The sequence below is a fragment of the Panthera pardus genome, unplaced genomic scaffold (genome assembly GCF_024362965.1).
Source record: "Panthera pardus isolate Hobbes unplaced genomic scaffold, ASM2436296v1 HiC_scaffold_8, whole genome shotgun sequence".
Taxonomy (NCBI): domain Eukaryota; kingdom Metazoa; phylum Chordata; class Mammalia; order Carnivora; family Felidae; genus Panthera; species Panthera pardus.
In genome coordinates, this window is record NW_026527013.1 from 28,556,695 (window position 1) to 28,575,672 (window position 18,978).

An 18,978-nucleotide genomic window follows, 5' to 3' on the forward strand; every position below is an offset into this window, starting at 1 on the left:
GGTCCTCATAACAGAATGTTTCTCTTTCTTACTTGCATGCTAGCCAAAACAAGAGAAATGTCACGGTTCTCACTTATGTCTAAATAATGGGGGAAAATGTTTAGTTTCTTTATGACAAAATTATAATATATTTGCAATTCTATTTCCTGATGTTTTCTCAGTTATTTTGGAAAAGATCTGGTGGTCTTTTTATATCAAAACTCCAAATTGGGGAAATGAAACTGTAGTAATAATCTATGTGGTTAACCACCAGGAAGAAGGGTACAAATTTAAAAGAAGTTTAGAAGACACCTATTAGCGATTAGAGTACTGTAGACTTCTGCCTTGATCATGGCCAAATCGTTCCGATTCTCTCTCTCTCTCTCTCTCTCACACACACACACACACACGCAAAATTACATTTAAGGAGATATTACAACATTCCATCCTTGTCATTAGCTCAACATATTAATGAGGCTTTCTGAATTCATCTCCAACCACGAACTGGCTGTTGACATGATGTAACAGCAGTAAATCATATACAGTTTGCTTCAAGTACCTGGCAAATACCAGTTTCATAATGCTTCTATTCGTTGACAGGTGGAAAATTAAATCATTTCTGCATCCTCCTAAGATTAAATCATTTCTGTATTCCAAAGAAACACTTCAGTGCTCACCAGTACATCCCTGCCCCAACTAGTTGATAAACTGAAAAGAAGAGAATATTAAGGGATGGTGCTTGAGGAAATAGTTCAAAGGGGAAACTCAGAAAACGAGAGTGTGAAGATGTATAATGAGATTTTTCAAAACGGCGCGGTGAGGGAAGGAAGGAGTTGCAGCTGAGTAACATATGTTTTTAAGAGGTAAGTTATTCCTTAAAGCAATTACCAAAATGTGAGAGTTCCTCTGGTGGTTCTCAACCTTACACTGGAAGAACTTCTTAGAATGCAAGACTAAGAGAGCCAATTACTTCAGCACCAAGCTACATCGTAAATCTCTGGATCTGGCAGTTCAAAAAAAACTCTTGGAAAGTGTTCTTATGAAATCCTCACTAACAACTCTGACTTTATAAATGTAGACTCTAAAAGGATGAATGAAAACTAACCAATTAGATAGCAAAGTAGAGAAGAGAGAGCACTGAAGAAAAAGGCCTTCCAGACTTTCAGTTGTAGTTCTACCACTTAACTAGCTCTGAGAGTTAGATCCTATTTGTAATAAAAACCGCATCATTAAAAATTAACAATTACACTGCACTTAGTATGCCAAGGGCTTTCCACGCATTATCCAATGTAATCCTGGTAACAACCCATGAGGGAGAAACTCACCCGAGGCCTGGCTGGAGAAGGGGGTTGAGTGGCTTGTCCAGCGCCACCTGACTGCTCTGAGTGGTGGAGTCAGGATTCAAACACAAGATTCCCCAACCCCAGAGTCCAGCCCTCAACCATCCACTGGGCTGGACAGGTTCAATAACCTCTTAGAATTATCTAAAAGGCTTCTGAGGTGCTATTATTCTGAGTCAAGTTAGGATGGAGAATAGAAAAAGCTCAGGCTTTGAAGTGACTTCATGGCCTTGATTCTCAGATAACACTACTCCCTTACAGACCAGCTTAAGGATTAGAGATGATACGAGAGCCACTAGTCCACAGCAATAATAAAGATAGCCTTTACACAATGCCTGCTATGTGTCAGGCACTAAGCATTTTTCACACATTAAATCATGCAATCTTTACAATGACTTTAAAAATACTATTATTTATTTTTAGTCCCATTCCACAGATGAGGAAACAGAGGCAAAGAAAGTCTCTTGGCTTAAATCACAGACTTATTAAATTGCATATCTAGGGTTCCAATCCAAATAGACTGACTCACTCAACGAACCACGTACATTGGACACACTCCATGGATCTGTAACATGAAGGACCTTGGTTATTTCCTAAAGTCTATCAGTCTCATCCAGACTTTCAGATAAACTCAGGAGCACAAAACAATCCATATGTGTGTCCAGAAGGCCTGCCTACTTCTGGCTTCAGCAACTTCAGCAGGAACTAGCTAGAGAGAAATAAACTGCATAGATCATATATGTATGACTAGGACTTTCTTTTTTCTTAGTCTCCTAGCTGATTGCTTCCTTCGTTTTAATACCATGTTGCTTTAGGTTTCCTAATAAAAACACTGCGGTTCCATACAAGTTTTTCCTGCTTTCGATCTGAGAAAAATTCAGTCCCTTATTCATTTTTAAATTATTTTAATAATAGATTTTATTTAACCCAATATGTAAAAATATTATTTCAACATGTAATAAAAATTAACAAGATACTTTACATTTTTTAATATGAAGTATTCAAAATTCTGAGTGTGGTTTACATTTACAGCCCATCTCAAATCAGACTAACCACATTTCAATGCCCAGGAGTCACATGTTGCTAGTGGCGACCATATTGAATGACACAGGCCTGGCGTGATTGACTTGAAGCATGCCCTGGTCATTGGTATTTCTAGGTCTGCTTCCTTGGGCAGGTCAAATTCCCCAGAAAAGTGTCTTCCAATCCCCTGCCTCAGTTTTATAAACCTGGCTGCCTATGAATCCAGGATCTAAGTTGGAAAGAGTGAGAGCCCCATTATGGGGACTTTCGTGGCATACCCCTGTTTTCACCATCAAACCCCTGTCTTCAGCTCTACCAAATAAAGGATGTCTGGGATGTTTCCAGTTTTGGGCTATTACAAATAAAGCTGTCATGAACATTTGTGTACAGGTTTTTGTGTGAACATAAATTTTCATCTCCTTGGGATAAGTGCCCAAGAGTATGGGAAGTGTATGTTTGGTTTTGTAAGAAACTGCCAAACCATTTTCCGTTCTATTTCCCACCAGCAATACATGAGTAATCCAGTTTCTCTGCATCCTCACCAGCACTTGGTGTTATCATTAGCACGATACACTTATCAGAATGGCTAAAATAAAAAAAACAATAACTATACACTTATCAGAATAGCTAAAATAAAAAAATAATGGTAACACCAAGTGCTGGTGAGGATGCTGAATAAGTATATGGCGATATATCTTTATGGTTCTAATGGGCATTTCCCAGATGGCTAATAACGTTGAACATCTTTTAATGTGCTTAGTTGCTGTCTGTATAACCTCTTCAGTGAAATGCCTAGGGCTTTTGCTCATTTTTTCATTGGATAGTTTGTTTTTATACTGTTAAGTTTGAAAGGTCTCTGAGTATTCTGGACACTAGTGCTTTGTCAGAAATGTGGTTTTCAAATATTTTTTCCCAGTCTGTAACTTGTCTTTTCATTCTCTTAACAGTGTCTTTAATAGAGAAAAAGTATTAATTCTAATGAAGTCCAATATGTCATTTGTTTCCCTCTCGTGTATTGTGTTTTGTGTCAAGTCTAACAGCTCTTTGCCTAGCCCTAGATCCCAAAGATTTTCTCTTACATTTTCTTCTGTGTTACAGTTTTATGGGATTTTTTTTCTATATTTATCCATGATACATTTTGAGTTAATTTTTATATAAGGTATGAGATTTCGTTTTAGGCCCATTTTTTGCCAACTGCTCTAGGGTCATTTATTGAAAATGTTCTCTCTTCTCCATTGAGGGAAATTGCACATTTGTCAAAAATCAGTTGGGCACATTCATTTAGATATATTTTTGGGGTTCCCTACCCTGATCTATTGATGTATGTGCATAGCACTCCATGAATAGCCACATAACAGCTGTCCTATAGGCTTTGAAATTGGGTAGACTATTCCTCCCATGCTATTCTTCTTCTCCAATATTGTTCCTTTGTCTCCATATAAATTTTAGAGTAATCTTGTCTACATTTAAAAAAAATCATGATGTGATTTTGGTAGGAACTGCATCAAACCTGTCTATCAATATGGGGAGAACTGGTATCCTTACTATGTTGGGACTTCCAAATCATGAACACTGTATGTTTCTCCACGTATTTCAATTTTCTTTGATTTCTTTCTTTAGTATTAGGTCATTTTCAGTATGTAAGTTCTGTAAATGTTTTATTATATTTATACCTAAGAATTTAATAATTGTTACTTACTATAAATTGTATTCTTTTTTAAAAAATTTTTTATTTTAAGTAATGCCTGCACCTAATGTGGGGCTTGAACTCATGACTTCAAGTCAAGAGTCGCATGCTCCTGTGACTGAGCCAGCCAGGCAGCCCCCTCAGTTGTATTCTTAATTATAGTGTCTACATGTTCATTGCTAGTATACATAAATACAACTGATACTTAAAATGTATCTTATATTCTACAACCTGTTGAACTCACATATTAGTTTTAAGAGGTTTTATTTTTTTTTTTTAGATCATTTAGAATTTTCCAAGTAGAAAATCATGTCATCAGCAGTAGCAGGTTTTCTTTCTTCTTTTCTGTCTGTGTGCCTTTTATTTCCTTTATTGCCTTCCTGCATTGACTAGAAATCCCTGCACTTTGTTGAAAAGGACTGGCAAAAATAGACATCCTTGCCTTACCTCCTGACTTGGGGAAAAGCATTCAGTCTTTCATCATTAAGTATAATGTTAGCTGTGGGCAATTTAAAAAGATGTTCTTTATCAAGTTGAGGAAGTCTCCCTCTATTCCTATTTTTCTGAGAGTTTTTATTATATGTCAGTATTGAATTTTGTCAAATCCTTTTTCTGCATCAAGATAAAATCATGTGATTTTTTTTCCTCTTTTGTGTGGTTAATTAAATTGATTAGCTTTTTAATGTCAAACCAGCCTTGTATCCCTGAAATAGAGCCCATGGTTATCATGTATACTTTTTTAATGAATTCTATTTGCTAATATGTTGTTAAGAATTTGGGGATTTATAAATGTAAGGGTTATTGATCTATAGTTTTCTTTTTTATATTGTTTCTGCCTGACTTTGGTATCTAGATAATGGTAGCTTCATAAAATAAACTATACCCTCTTCTATTTCCTAGAAGAGTCTTTGTAGAATTGATGCTAATTCGTCTTTAAATGTTTGGTAGAATTCTCCAGCAAAATCATCTGGACCTGAGATATATTTTGGGGGGGGGGGCAGTTAAAATTACTTCAATTTCCTTAATAGTTAAAAGACTATTCAAACTATTTCATACTAGGTAAACTGTGAGATTGAGAAAGGGATTTATTTTTTTCTAAGTTGTCAAATTTATGTGTGTAGAATTGTTCATAACATTCCTTTACCATCCTTTTGATAGGTGCAGGGTCTATTGTGTTTCATTTCTGAGACTGGTATTATAAGTCTTCTGTCCTTTTTTTCTATGTCAGTCTTCCTAGTTGTTTGCCAATTTTATTAATTTCTTTGAAGAAACAGCTGCTCCCGCTTTCTTTTAATTAATACATGTATTACAGGTATATCTCTTCCTTCCTTTTACTTCTAATCTGCCTCTACGGTTATATTTGAAGGGAGTTTCTTATAGACAGTATATAGTTGGGTCGTGTTTTTTTAAACAACTCTGCCAGTCTGCTACAAGTGGAGTATTCAGACCATTTAACTTTAATATAATTATTGATATTTTATGTCCTAGCCTAGCATTTTATTTTTGTTTGTTTGCTGTTTCCTCTCTGGTTTTTGTGTTTCTGTTTTTGTTTTCCTGCCTTCTGGTAGGTTATTCGAATTGTTTTTTTTTTTTTTTTTTGAATTCTATTTTGATATACCTAAAGTGTTTTTGAATACATCTCCTTGTAGAACTTTTTTGCTCTATGTATTATATATTCATAACTTATAAATATAAAATAACTGGTGGAATTTTATCAATCTAAATAAAATATAGAAACCTGGCCTCCTTTTATGTCCCTTTACGCTCCCCATTTATAATTCTCTTATTAAATATTTCAATCATTTGCATCCACATCAGAAACTACTATAATTTTTGCTTCAATCTTTAAATATAATTTAGAAATTTCAAGAATAAAAGGTAAGCCTAATGTATTTATCAATATTTTTGCTTACTGTGTTTTTTCTTCCTTCCTGTGTTCCAAGGATACATTTTTTTAAAAATCATTTTCCTTCTGTTAGCCATTCTTTTAGAGTAGCTCTGTTGGTCACAAATTCTCTTGGTTTTCCTTCATCTGAAAAAAAAATCTTGACTTCCCTTTCATTCCTAAAGGATGTTTTCACTGGTTATAGCATTCTGAGTTAACTCTGGGTTGACTATCATTTTCATTCAGTACTTGAAAGCCTTAAGTTCCTAAGTCTTAGCAGAAATTCAGAAATAAGACAGGTAGAGGGGTGCCTAGGTGGCTCAGTCAGTTGAGCGTCTGACTTTTGCTCAAGTCATGATCTCACAGTTCATGAGTTCAAGCTCCACATAGGGCTGGCTGCTGTCAGCACAGAGCCTGCTTTGGATCCTCTGTCTCCCTCTCTCTCTCTGCCCTTCCCCTGCTTGCGCTCTCTCTCTCAAAAATAAATAAACATTAAAACAAAATAAGACGTGTAGAAAAAGCTAAAAATATATATACATAATAAACTGGATCCTGTTGAGTTGAACCATCACAAGGCTATAAGGAACTCTGATTCTGGCAGGAGGAATAGCCATGTAATAATAATTACGTGTTTAAGTACAAAAATGCAAGTATGTAATCGTCACGGTGCTGACGCACAGAGAGTGAGCTGTACTGCTTGGGAGAATCGGCAGAAGCTTCTCAGAGATCTGTGAGCTGAATTCTAAAGGTTCAGTAGTTAAAGGAGTTTCCAAGGAGAGGGGGAAGCATGTGCAAAAGCCCTAAGAGAAGAGAATATGGCATGTTTGGGACATGATATGAAGTAATACCAGACTGAAGTACAGAACATTTCTAGGCATAAGGGGAGAAGATGGAAACACAGGTAAGGGGGTGCAGGAGGCCTTCATCCTCTCCTAAGGAGTTTAAACTTCATCCCAGGTACCCCCAAAGAACTGCAAAATAGATGAAACTGGTGAATATAATATTCAAACAATGACAGCTAGTAGGACACACTTTTAAATGTAGCTTTTCAATGACTCATTATCTTTTTTTTTTTTTTTTTCAAATTTTTTTTTCAACGTTTTTTTATTTATTTTTGGGACAGAGAGAGACAGAGCATGAACGGGGGAGGGGCAGAGAGAGAGGGAGACACAGAATCGGAAACAGGCTCCAGGCTCCGAGCCCAGAGCCTGACGCGGGGCTCGAACTCACAGACCGCAAGATCGTGACCTGGCTGAAGTCGGACGCTTAACCGACTGCGCCACCCAGGCGCCCCATGACTCATTATCTTTATTCTCCTATATATCAAAACTTAGTTTCTGTACTGGTAGGAAGGAAGTGTTAACAGCCAATAAAATTAGAAGACTCGGCTGAGTCCCTGCCTCTCGCAGTCTATTGTAAACACACTCCATCCTTCCTGCGGAATGATTTCAGGGTCTCTGCAATGGGTGAGGGAAGGAGCATGGCAGGAGTCAATGGCTAGATGGCAGAATGTTAAGTGAGGTGTTTCAGCTTTCCTGTAGCTTTGAATTCTCCAGATTTTGTCAGTTTTTGTCAAATGTATTTTGCATTATTTACTAAATAAAAATTTCTAACGGCTGAAAAAGAAATATCAGGTTTGGGTACACCATGTCAAAATTATGCTCTGAGCTCCAGAAATGTCCACAGGACCTTCAGAGAGAAATATCCCTATCCCTCACAACCATTTATCATGTTGACCCCTTTCCCCGCAACATACCCCTCTCCCACCCACTATGAGCATCTATATTATGTTCTAGAATCTAGATGGAAGTCTGTTTGGGTTTCATATTGATGGGTATCACTGATTATAACTAGTATCACATTTTCAGTGAAAATTAATTTCAGGAAGCGTATAGAAATAAAAAGCAGAATAAAATTTAAAAACCTCTATGCATGGGGTGCCTATGTGGCTCAGTCGGTTGAGCACCTGACTTCGGCTCAGGTTACGATCTCGCAGTTCCTGGGGTTAGGACTCCATGTCGGGCTCTGTGCTGACAGCTCAGAGCCTGGAGTCTGCTTTGGATTCTGTGTCTCCCTCTCTCTCTTTCTCTGCCCCTCCCTTACTTGCATTCTCTCTCTCTCTTCTCTCAAAAAATAAAAATTAAAAAAATTTTGTTAATAAAAAATAAAAAGAAATAAAAACCTCCATGTGCAACATGAGTGCCTATTTGGGCACAGTGTTATTTCCTTTTCAGTCCAAATCATTTTTAAAAGTCATATTTATTGCTACCGAATTGTATATTAAAAACGCTTACAATGGAAAATTTTATGTTATTTATATTTTTGCACAATAAAAAAAAATTGTCAAAGTTAAACAAAAAAGAAGAAGAGAAAAGAAATGAGTGCCACATCCATGCCGCTTCTCAAAGGCAGACATTGGCCATGCCTTGGAAACAAGGAAGGGAAGACACACTGGGTAGTTGATCTAATTCAGAGCTGGTGGTGAGGGGTCTTCAGTTGCATTAGGAGCTCCATAGCATTCAATCTCCTTTTAAAGGAAAGAAATCTGCAAGCCTGATGGACTTGAAAGAAATGTCACCTTTTTAGAACAGAAAAAGAGCATATGAAAGTTTCCCATTGAAAATGAAGAAGTGAACTGGAACAGTAACAGACAGGGAGCAAGGAACCAAACATCGTCAACCTGTTTAGCTCATGCACATCAGAATGTGAAGACATTTGCTTGCATTCCTTTGCCACCGAAGATAATTTTCTTTTAATTCCCATTTCTTTTATGGTGTGTGTGTTGTTTTGTTTTCTCTCTGTGGCTACTGTTCTAAAGTAAGTTAACTGTATGAGTATAAACTGGGATCTGTATATGTTCCAGTCCCATACTCTTTGGTGAACTTGACAATTTGAATGGATCAGGCTTCCAAAAGTGGAAAATTATTCCCACAAAATTACTACCTTGTGAGAAAATGTCCCTTCTGAAAACACTTTCTAGTCTTGATAAGAACTAAAATACCTTCCTATCTGAAGGCATGTTAATTAAATTTAAAAGATTATTATGTCAAGGGAGAATAACCCTAATCAACCTGGGAATCTGCTTTTCTCAAATATTTTGAGAGCTGGTATTTATTTAGAACTTATCTGTATGCTTCCCTCCATTCTCTACACAGTGTTTTATTTCTCCCCAGGTCCTTCTTGACATCTTTTTCCACACTGCCTTGAAGCCTTTCTCATCCAGTTACACAACAAACTATATCTGAATTATGTTCAAATAAGCAGGGAGACTGGCATCTTCTGTAGAAAACATATGGGCTATCAGAAGTGATGTCCTGAATTGTTGCCTCGTCATGACATTACTTTAATGAAGGCACTATTTCATATATGTAATAAACAATATGGTGTCTAATAGATTTGTATAAAGTGCCTAAAATTAAGCAAGCACAATTATATGAGTTAGTATCATATTATCATGCAGCACTACATTTGATAATTAAAAAAACAAATGAAAAGCCAGCCCACTGTCTTCATTGAAACTGTCAGTTGCAGATTTTTACTTTAAACTCTACTGGTCATTACTCTACCCTCTTCTGTGTTGGGTCATTATTTTATCTAGGAAACTCCAAACCCATTTTTTCATCCATACATACTATATGGAACCTTAGATTCTCCTAATGACCCAACAGATTTTTGGACAGTTAACTATCCTACTGTAACTGGTCTTGTTTAGAAGAAATGAAAGTTAAGATTGTGGCGGTAAAGGACAAGCTGTCAACCCATTAAATAAATTCCTGTTGAAAAGTTACTAAATGCACTGAGTATTAACATAATTTATTAGAACAATTAGAACACATCCTTGTTGTCTTTTAATTAGATTATTCCTTGTTCTGATAATTACACTAGACAAGGAAGAATAATAGTTTCAGGATTCTAAGATCATCTGTAGACTATGTGGAAAGAGAATGATCAATAATGCTAATCTACTAGAACACTTAAATTTCCAGAAAGAGATCTTTTATCATGAGCAATCCTTTGTATAATCAGCATTATTTCTCAATGTCTATGATAATCCTTCCCAAAGTTTAAAAGTAAAGATGCTAGACAAATAACATTTATTGCACTGTTGAAAACCCAGTCAGGCTGGGCCACCTCTGGCCTCTACTGGCTCAGACATTGCTTCACTCTCTTGCAAAATGCCAACAAATAACCACAAATGAAGGATTTAAGATTCCATGCAGAGCAGCACGGCCAGGAGTCTGAATATCTAACAGAGAAAAGACATGATTTTTAAGTTCTGATCCTAAGAGAGGAGTCATAAACTTCCCAATTTAAAAATATATTCAAATAGATGAAAATTTCTCATAAATGAGAGTTAATCTGAATATAAAACTGGTGACATTTCCATACATGAAGATATTATTTGCAGAAATTAATGTGGAGGCATCTGTATGACAGGGAATATAGCTGGGCTTGCAGAAGTGGACCAAGGCCTTTACATATGAGTGGTATTACTATCTCTGGTTTTAAAAGTTTTAGAAACCACAGAGAATTCAAAAGCTCCAAGGTTCCTCTCATGCCCTATGCAACTGTCACCAAGCATGCTAGGAAATCCTAGAGAGCAGCTCCCAAGACTTCAAGGATTCAGAGTCTTTCTAAAAAGTCAGGAGTTGGCATATGCTATCCTTTAGGATAACCCTACAGTTGAGCGGGATGATGCTGGGATACACAGAGTTGACACCAGTGAATCTGAAGGTCTCTGTAATAAGGGGCAACACAAATTTCCCACCAGCAGCTTGGATTACAGGAATCTCAGCCCCACTGTTGACCGAGTCTGCCCTAGTCAATGCAAAGTCATAATGAGACCATGTCTAGACAGTATTGATCTCCCACCAGAGAAAAAAATAATTCAGAATGTGACTTCTCTTCTAGCTTGGCCCAAATAACACCCAAATCAGGAGTTTTCATTCATACACTGTGAGTATTCTCCATAACCAAAGTCATTTTATCAACTAGGCAGTCAATGACACACATAAGCTTCTTTTCAAGGTATATATGAAATTTTTGATATTTGAAGTCTTTCATATTCAAATGGCAAATAAGAAAGTTGCTTAAACCTATTAAAAAATCTAGAGACATCAAATGAGTTTTTATGTGTCTTTTTTACCTTGCCAGGCAAAGGAGACAGGCGTTTAAAAAAATGAGCGTCCACACAACCTGAAAGAATGAAAACTCAAATTAACATGGATTAAATATCTAGAGAAGTCATTAGCTTAAGTCATCTGAATGATTTTCCATGCAGTCTGGTAGTGTAAGAGCAGAAGAACATCGCTATAACCCAGTTGTCCATTCCAGCTGGGAAGACCTGTTTCCCCATTGACGCACCTCTTTAAATTGTCAGGGGTGCTACTAAGAACTTAAGTTCCCCACTACTCTGATCTCCAGACTAGAGAAATCTATGGGGCAGAATACTATCTTAGAGGCACCAGAGATTTTCATTTGAGTGCCCAGTGGTCAAGCATTCCAAAGCCAGGCTGAGTATTGGCTCTGCTCCCAGAGAGTCAGGGAGGAAGGAAATATGATTTAAAACACAAACGGAGGGTTGATGGGGAGGTGGGAGGGAGGAGAGGGTGGGTGATGGGTATTGAGGAGGGCACCTGTTGGAATGAGCACTGGGTGTTGTATGGAAACCAATTTGACAATAAATTTCATATTTTAAACAAACAAACAAACAAACAAACAAACACTAGTAGGAATGGAGTTAAAAAGCTCCCCAGGCAGTGTGATAGTAAGCTAGGACTGGGAAACTCCAGCTAAAAAGGGGAGCCAGAGAGAATTCTCTCTGACTTGGGGGCTGAACTAAAACCATGGCTTTGAGGTATTCAGGTGATGCCACAGCCACAGGGAAGAAAGCCTTATAAGGTGGATTTTTTTTGCCTCATTGAAGGAAAATGAAGCAACCATTTCATTATTTTAAAATAGTATCAAGGTACAAATCTATCCGATAGAAGAATATTAAATAAAAACAATCCACAGGGAGATTTCTACCATTATAAATAGTTCCTTATAAATGCCACCCAGAGATAAAATTATCATTTCTGTGTTCCCAACCAAAATAAGTCTGCAAGTCTGGGAAATACTTTGCCCTCTAAAGCAACCAGAAGAAAGTCCCTTCAGTCTACGAGTTCTTGTCCTACTGGGTATTGAACCCTTTGAACATTCACTCCCCAAACTGAAATTCAAAAGGCCAACTAATAGCTAGATAACTGGGTAACTATGGATAACTAGAAACCTTAACTATTCAACGTTTTTTTGTTTTTTTTTTTTATTTATTTTTGGGACAGAGAGAGACAGAGCATGAACGGGGGAGGGGCAGAGAGAGAGGGAGACACAGAATCGGAAACAGGCTCCAGGCTCCGAGCCATCAGCCCAGAGCCTGACGCGGGGCTCGAACTCACGGACCGCAAGATCGTGACCTGGCTGAAGTCGGACGCTTAACCGACTGCGCCACCCAGGCACCCCGGGAAACCTTAACTATTTATAGCACTACTTCCCCAAATGGTCTGTATATAATTTCTTGCAAGCTTAGTAAAAATCCTACACTTGTCTGAAATGAAATGAAGGGAAACCAATAATGAACTTCCTTTTCTCTGTGTTAACGAAAAACATAACCATGCCATGAAAAGCAAGAGAGACACAGTATTCATCCTTTTCTTCTCATCCAAGGAAGGTAACATTATGAGGGTTCTAATTTAGAGTACACCACTATAGCAGATTTCTAGGACATAAAGTTAAATTTACAGTCTACCTCAATCCTAACACACTGGGGTTAAGGTAAGTATCTATACATTTCTCTAGTTATCAAGAGAGAGAGATAGTGGTAAAATAAATAAATAAAACTTGGATACACATTTAAAAGATGTGCTGCTTATTTCAAAATAAGGCAAGAACAATTGCAATTTAGGATGCTGTGTTGAAGAAACTTAACTCTCTTTAACAAAAAATGTACACTAGCAAATACTTAAAAAACACATACACACACAAAGCTAGGCTATAACATTTGGTAGAATCTTATTTACCATTCTGATTTGGCTAAATGTTAAAGTAGCCAAACATAATAGGAAAAAATTTCCCTATTGATTAGGTAATTGATTTGAAATATTCATGAACTTAGTTGAAGTATAAGTAGTAAGTTCCAGAAACAAGAAATAAATCACATGTATCCACAAAGAGGAATGAATGTGTTCTGTGCAATCTTGGGGAATAGATTTTTTAAGGCACTTCATAAAATCATTGACTCTGGAGCAGGAAAAAACCTTACATATATCAACCCAGAGAATTCTTATTCCTGCCTTCACAGCAAGAGCCCAAAAATAAAAGTTATTTCCTAAGACTTCCTCAGAATGTGATTCAATGTATTGTCTATTTAAATAAATGTTTTCTGCCATTTAAAGTCATGTGGCAATTTTTTTTCCCAATGACTAACCAAATATGCCTATTCTATCAATCAGTTACTTCTTTTCATTCTTAATTTTTTTAGTATTTGTTTATTTTTGAGAGACACAGAGAGAGAGAGCATGAGCAGGGGTGGGTCGGGCAGAGAGAGAGGGGACACAGAATCTAAAGCAGGCTCCAGGCTCTGAGCTGTCAGCACAGAGCCTAACATGGGACTCGAACCCACAAACCATGAGATCATGACCTGAGCCGAAGTCAGGCATTTAACTGACTATGCCACCCAGGTGCCCCTCAATCAGTTCTTTCTTAAAGCTGCAAATGAAGACAGAGGGATAGCTCTTAGGTGCCATCCTCTCTCGTAAAAATCACACCTCAGCTATTTCTTTTCAAAAGTGATCAATCATACCTGTGACTATCTTCCAAAGATAGCTGAAGTTTTCCTGAATCTTACAAACTGAGTGCAAGAGCTAGAAAATGTCTTTCCAGGATGCATATGGAGGAAAGGAAGTCGTGCCATTTCTCTTAATTTATTTCTGAATTCCGCTTGGTCTTCATTAGTGCTACAGAATTGCCTTATTATTCAATGTCCTCAGTGACCCCCTGATCATTTTTCCCTGAGGGTGCATATTTGTTCACTAACTATATTACAATTTTGTGATCTGCTGGATTTTCTCTGATATTCTACTCTACATCTGTCCGAAATTAATGAATTCCATTCTTCTTGGCTTCTACTCCTCCTGTTTATTAAATTCACTCTGAACATGGAGTTTATTTTCAAAGGAATTAATAATTCTTTATTCTCAGCTTGGTATTAACAATGAATTTAATATGCATTGTATTTAATCAATTTTTTTAAGCACACTGAAGACAAATTTAGTTACAATGTTAGTGTTCCAAACCTTCCATTCCCCCAGAAAAGAAATTTATTTTGCTTGGCCTTTCCCTTCACTCCCTTTCTAGGAGAACTATTAATTTTTGTGATGCAGAATTATGTGATTGATAACAAAAACAGAACTGGAAGATTGGGATGAAAATGAGAGGGAAAAAAAAGCCTAAGTCTGCAGCCTTAATAGATACAGTATAGCTATGAAAGTGAAGGGACAAAAAAAAGAAAGTACTGGCCCCTGAGTAGTATAAAGTGAAAGATCACTAGAAAGAGAAGAAGAATGGAAGGGGATTTTAAGAATCATTGCCATGTGCAGGGAACTCAGTGACTCCAACAAAAATAACAACATTGGTGGTAGAGGAATCCCAGAAGAAGAAGAGAGAGAAAATTCATTTGAAGAAATAATAACTGAAAAATTCCATTATCAGGACATCCAAATCCAGGAGGCATGGAGAACTCCCATCAAAATCAACAAAAGTAGGCCAACACCAAGGCATATTGTAATTAAGCTTGCAAAATATAGTGATAAAGTAAAAATGCTAAAAGTAAGGAGACAAAAGAAGTCTTTGACTTGCAAGAGAAAACCCAAAAGTGTAGCTACATATCTCTCAGAAGAAAGTTGGCAAGTGAGGAAGGAGTGGCATGATATATTCAACATGCTGAACGGGAAAAATCTGCAGCCAAGAATGCTCTATCCAGCAAAGCTGTCATTCAGAATCGAAAGAGAGATAGTTTCCCAAACAAAAACTAAAGGAGTTTGTGACCACTAAACCAGTCTTGCCAGAAATATTAAAAGAGACCCTTTGAATGGAAAGGAAAGACCAAAAGTGACAAAGATAAGATAGTAACAGAGAAAATCCCTAGAATCAATGACAAAACAAGAAATAAAATGGCACTAAATACATATCTATCAATAATTACTCTGAATATAAATGGACTAAATGCTCCAATCAAGAGATATAATGTGTCAGAATGGATAAAAAAACAAAACAAAACAAAACAAAAACAAGACCCACTTATATGTTGCCTACAAGAAACTCATTTCAGACCTTAAGACACCTGTAGATTGAAACTCAGGGAATGGAAACATTTATCATGCAAATGGTTGTCAAAAGAAAGCCAGAGTAGCCATATTTACATCAGACAAACTAGATTTTTTTTTAATTTTTTAAATGTTTATTTATCTTTGAGAGAGACAGAGACAGAGCATGAGTCAGGGAGGGGCAGAGAGAGAGAGAGAAAGACTGGGGGAGAGAGAGAGAGAGAGAAAGAGAGACAGAGTCTGAAGCAGGCTCCAGGCTCTGAGCTGCCATCACAGAACCCGATGTGGGGATTGAACTCACAGACCATGAGATCATGACCTGAGCCAAAGTCAGATGCTTAACCAACTGAGCCGCCCAAGCACCCCCAGACAAAGTAGGTTTTAAAACAAAGACTGTTACAAGAGATGAAGAAGGGCACTGTATCATAATAAAGAGGACAACCCACCAAGAAGCTCTAACAATTGTAAATATTTATGCCCTCAACACAGAAGTGCCCAAATATATAAAACCATTAATAACAAACATAAAGAAACGAAGTGATAATAATACAATAATAGTAGGAGACTTTAACACCTCACTTACATCAGTGGACAGATAATCTAAGCAGAAAATCAACAAGGAAACAATGGCTTTGAGTGACACACCGGACCAGGTAGACTGAACAGGTATATTCAGAACATTCCATCCTAAATCAGCAGAATACACATTCTTTCCAAGTGCATATGGTACATTCTCCAGAACAGATCACACACTAGGTCACAAATCAGGCCTCAACAAGTACAATAAGACTGAGATCATACCATACTTATTTTCTGACCACAATGCTATGAAACTTGAAGTCAACCACAAGAAAAAACTTGGAAAGACCACAAATACACGGAGGTTAAACAACATGCTACCAAACAATGAATGGGTCAACCAGGAAATCAAAGAAGAAGTTAAAAACACACATGGAAACAAGTGAAAATGATAACATAATGGTCCAAAACCTTTGGGATGCAGCAAAAACAGTCCTAAGATGGAAGTATATTGCAATAAAGGTCTACCTCAAGAAGCAAGAAAAATCTCAAATGACCCAACCTTACACTTAAAGAAACTAGAAAAAGAACACATGAAATCGAAAGCCAGCAGAAGAAAGGAAATAATAAAGAACAGAGCAGAAACAAATGATATAGAAACTAAAAACAAAACAAAAACAAAACAAAACAATAGGACAGATTGATGAAACCAGGAACTGGTTTAAAAAAAAATAGCTGTGCAATGAATAAAATAATTTTCAAAGTTCTTAAAGAGACATAAGTAAAATTTAGAAATATTTTTCGATAATTTGCTATCGTAAGACTGAACCACATGCGGCCCCAGCACTTATGTACGTGACACAAATATCATCCAATGCTGATGTTTATTCATTTACATCTGAACTTTGGTTTCCTTTAAATGCCATAAACACAGACCAGAAACAAACTGAATCATCCCAGAAATTTTCAAGAGCCCTCACATTGCTTTAAATGAAATTCCATTAGTTAATTCACAGGTCAAAGTCTGGGACAACCTCAGAAACTACTTGAGTAATTAATAAATTTATATGGCAACATACTGAAAATAAAAGTGTCGATCTGTTAGTGTCAAATACCAAAAAAGACACAGCGCTAGGCAACAGTTGCTACTTTGTAATGCAGTTTTAAACTATTGGCAATGTATCTGAAACAAGCATATAAGAAGAAAATTAAGGAACAGCCTTGTAACTTATATGATAAGCATCTCGCAGAAGATTTTGAGGCAGGTGATAAGCACTTAATGGCTTTAGTGCTTTGCTCTACAGATCACCCAGCAAAATATGGGCATAACCTCCACTGGAATGTGGGGGCTTTTTATGTCTTTTTTTAGTTGAGTTATATTATTAAAAATCAATACAGCATAACATGGTAATTACATTCTTAAAGAAGTACATAAAATAAAAAGAAGAACTTTAACTAAATTAAAAGTTTATCACCCTCAGACCAATATGTTATATATTTGTAAATTAAACCTGTCACCAATAAAGATGTACCATATAGCAAGGGTATGCATAAAAGAATGAGATAGAATGGAGGATTCAGGAACATATATTACATATATAGTAAATAAAAACTCCAAGGCATTCTCAAGGATCTAAGCAGCCTATACACCAATACAGTAAAATCGTATCTTCAGGGACACTTGAGTTCTATAGCTAGGGCCTAACGCAAATGTTGCATATAGTCAAACTTAACACTGAAGATCATTTTAAAACCTGTAGGGTATGAATTCTGTTGCTTTGTTTATTCAAGACCGATGGTACATATCTGAGAACAAACAACTGAGCTAGAAGGAAGCAAAGGAAAAGCCGACCTACAGATATCTGGGTACTCAAACCACCCAGTCTTTAAGAAACTACCAAATCTCCCCCAATGAGTCCTTACCAGATAAGTGGTGAAGTATAAACTTGTAAACCCTCCAGCAGGATTTATTCCGCTGTTGTAACATGAAATTTTTATAACTTTAATATGTTAATAGATATATTTGCATTGTTAAGATTAAATATCATAATATATATACTGGGGCACCTGAGTGGCTCAGTCGGTTAAGCACCCGACTTCAGCTCATGTCATGATCTTGCTGTCTGTGAGTTCCAGCCCTGCATCATGCTCTGTGCTGACAGCTCAGAGCCTGGAGTCTGCTTCAGATTCTGTGTTTCCCTCTCTCTCTGCCCTCCCCCACTCACGCTCTGTCTTTCTCTCTCTCTCTGTCTCTCAAAAATGAATAAATGTTAAAAAAATTTAGATAATGTAATATATATGAAAGCACCAGATACAGATACTGGCACAGGGCAGATATTCGGTAGATATGCTGGATTTTAATCTAAGTCTCGTTTCATTGGACCCATCAACACACTGCTCTTTGAAATCTTGTAGAGAAGATCATGATAACTGCTTCTGTTCTTTTCAAGCTGGCATGTCCATCCAGCTGGGGCACCATGAGGAACAGCCATCACCTGCATACTTTAGGCATTGAGTAGAAGCGAGTTTACCCTGGTGCTGAGTTTTGTGTTTTTTTTTTATTTTTTTTTTTATTTATTTATTTTTTTTTTAATTTTTTTTTTTTTTTAACATTTATTTTTGAGACAGAGAGAGACAGAGCATGAACGGGGGAGGGTCACAGAGAGAGGGAGACACAGGATCTGAAGCAGGCTCCAGGCTCTGAGCTGTCAGCACAGAGCCCGACGCGGGGCTCGAACCCACGGACCGTGAGATCATGACCTGAGCCGAAGTCGGACGCTTAACCGACCAAGCCACCCAGGCGCCCCTTGAGTGGATATAAGGTGAATCCAGTGCCCACAGAAAGCACATCTTTATGCTTGGGTCACATCTAAACAGACCGGCTCCTGAATGGGCCTGCTCTTTCCAAAGCCAAAACATGGCACATTGGCCCAAACTATAAGGCTATCAAACCAGGAGGGTCCATTTCTTTTCCAAAAAAGAAATTCCAAAAAGGCATTCCTTGAAAGCCCCATAAAATTCATTTATTCATACCTTACATAATGTATGTATCCATGGGTCCCCTTTACTGGAACTTAATAGCAATGGGATGCCACAAAAATCTAGAAATTGTAATTCTTTTTTCCTTCCTTATCCTCCCCCCCCCTCCCCGTTCCTTCTTTTCCTCCTTCAAGTTTCTGCCTA

At 37.2% G+C, this 18,978-nt stretch overlaps 1 protein-coding gene across 4 annotated transcripts in view; it reads right to left on the minus strand.

The window, feature by feature from the left end:
• Nucleotides 1–18,978, minus strand: part of FHIT (fragile histidine triad diadenosine triphosphatase) — a 1,407,040-nt gene that overhangs the window by 1,031,891 nt on the left and 356,171 nt on the right. For 3 of the 4 annotated variants that reach the window (XM_053896965.1, XM_019469876.2, XM_019469877.2), the window contains one exon: nt 11,061–11,110. The exons of the other annotated variant lie outside the window; for it this stretch is intronic. The gene's annotated coding sequence lies outside the window, so the exon portion shown is untranslated. The remainder of the gene's footprint in view (nt 1–11,060; nt 11,111–18,978) is intronic. 4 annotated transcript variants of the gene reach the window in all.